This window comes from Vigna unguiculata, chromosome 11 (assembly GCF_004118075.2).
Source record: "Vigna unguiculata cultivar IT97K-499-35 chromosome 11, ASM411807v1, whole genome shotgun sequence".
NCBI classification, from domain to species: Eukaryota; Viridiplantae; Streptophyta; class Magnoliopsida; order Fabales; family Fabaceae; genus Vigna; species Vigna unguiculata.
The window spans coordinates 9,138,737-9,141,161 of NC_040289.1; the positions used below are offsets into that span (position 1 = coordinate 9,138,737).

Consider the following 2,425-nt stretch of genomic DNA (forward strand, 5'->3'; position numbering starts at 1 on the left):
CACCCATTTTTAGGTTGACTAGCTTGCGAATCAAATACACTTTATTGGCTGCAGATGGCTTCTCATACATATTTGACAACGCCTTCATCAAATCTACGGTTGTGTTCTCGTTCATGATGTTGAACGCAACATTCTTGGCTAATGTCAATCGGATCACACCGAGTGTCTGCCGATCTAACAAATCCCATTCTGACTGCTCCATGTTGGTTGGCTTCTGACCTGTTAAGGGTAGATACAACTTCTTCTGATACAGGTAGTCCTCTATCTGCATCTTCTAGAACCCGAAGTCACTGCCATCAAACTTCTCAATCCTCATCTTCCCTTCTTCCAATGTCATTGCTCTTGTTGCTTTTAATGAAAGCTCATGTTGCTTTTGACCAAAGCTCATGCTGCCTTTGACCAAAGCTCCTACTGTCTTTGACAAAAGCTCTTGCTGCAGCTTTTGACTAAAGCTCCTGCTACGGCTTTTGACTAAAGCTCCTGCTGTGGCTTTTGACAAAGCTCTCACTACTTCTCTAAACTAAGATTCCCAAGAAGAAAAATAGAAACCAAATCCTTTTTGATGTGAAAGATCAGACAATGCTGCAACCACAGAGCATACTAAGAAAAATGACTCTGATACCACTTGTTAGGTTTACAGAGGGGGTTTCACTGGGGAGATACAACACCAATGTGATCTGAGCCCAACCATATAAGGCACTAACACCACTCTCAACCCAAATCCTTAAGGCAATGGGTTTATGGGTCTTTATTCTTATATATTGCTCTACTTTCTCAATTTTGGTCAATGTGGGACTTAGACTCACACTTGGATTCCTAACATGTAAGACTTTGGATTATAGGTTCTACTCTTTATATTTGATGTTTTGTTAATGTTCTTCATCTCAGTGCTCTATTTATGGTTTTATCGTTTATTTATGAGCAATTTCACAATTGGGAAATTGGGGATTGTTTGTGATTATAAACAAGACAAGTTAGATTATGTCACAATTGAGAAATTGGGCATATCTAATTAGTTTGCAATAGAGATGATTATTGATTTTTCATGATTTTATTGAATTTTTGTAAACTGACCTAAGGAATTGGGGGTTCGAATTCAATAAATAGATTTTACCTACTAAGGGATTAGGGGAAAAACAACTCTCAGTAAACTCAAGTGGATGATTACATTACTTGCATCATTTGAAAAGGAGTAGAATTCTATAGAAAAAAGTACGAAATCAATCCTTTAACGATTCTTCTATTGATTAAAGTTTTTTTTATAAATTTCATGCTTGCAATTATATTGATTAGCATTTGCTCAAAATTACGTAAATTAGGAATCTAGTATTCAACAAGTCAATCCCAGAGGACGATATTTTATTACTACGTTAACGATTGGTTCACTTGCCAAACGTTCATCAAGTTTTTGGCGCTGTTGCGGGAGATTGATTTTTCTATTGATATTAGTGATCTAATTTGCTTGAGATTTGAGTTTTAATTTTTAGGTAGTTAAAATTGTTTGTGTTTTTGGTATTTTGTTTTTTCTGTTTTAATTATCTTGTTTGTTGTTAATTTGTTTTCACGTGATTTTTGTTGTTAGAATATTGTGTCTTTAAGTTGTTTATGCGAGGTATAGTTGTAGAAAAAATCTTGCTTTTTATCCCATAAATTGAACGTACTGATAGACACAATAGGAGTATCGCAAGAAAGAAGAAGCAAGAAAGAAGAAGCAAGAGAGAAAAGCAGGGCCATCAATTGATAAGAAAGAGCACATATCAACAATGGCTGAAGAACAACCTATGAGGAGGACTTTGCTTGACTACTCGATGCTAAATACAAATAATTACCAAGTCATCCAGCATAATCAATTTGGAGGTGCAGGTTCAGAGGATCCTAATTCTCATCTGAAGAATTTTCTGGCCATTTGTGACACTTTGAAGATTAATGGAGTTTCAGATGATGCAATCCGCTTTAGGCTTTTTCCTTTCTCATTAAGGGATAAAGCTAAAAGTTAGCTTCAAACACAACCTCAAGGCAGTATTTCTACATGGAAAGATATGGCTACAAAATTTGTAACCAAATACTTTCCTCCATCCAAGTTAGCGAGAATGAGGAATGAAATTACTACTTTTGTGTAACAAGAAACCGAATCGTTGTACGAGGCTTGGGAAAGGTACAAGGAGCTATTGAGAAAATGTCCACATCATGCTTTACCAGATTGGTTGCAAGTCCAAATATTCTATAATGGTATTGCACCATCTTTTAAAGCAATTCCGGATGCGGCAAGTGGAGGATCGTTTAATTTGAAAACACTTGGGGAAGCTTTGGAGACTCTTGAGTTAATGGCAAATAATATAGTGAATATGCAATTTGATCGACAAAATAGAAAAGCTGGAGTGTTGGAGGTTAATACCTTGGATGCTATCCTTGCCCAACACAAGTT

The 2,425-nt window shown here is 36.2% G+C and overlaps 1 non-coding gene across 1 annotated transcript; it reads right to left on the reverse strand.

The window, feature by feature from the left end:
* Nucleotides 1-2,087: 2,087 nt before the first annotated feature.
* LOC114170900 lies at nucleotides 2,088-2,194 on the reverse strand. Its single transcript, XR_003601255.1, has one exon. It is a non-coding gene; the product is annotated as a small nucleolar RNA R71 (small nucleolar RNA).
* Nucleotides 2,195-2,425: the final 231 nt, after the last annotated feature.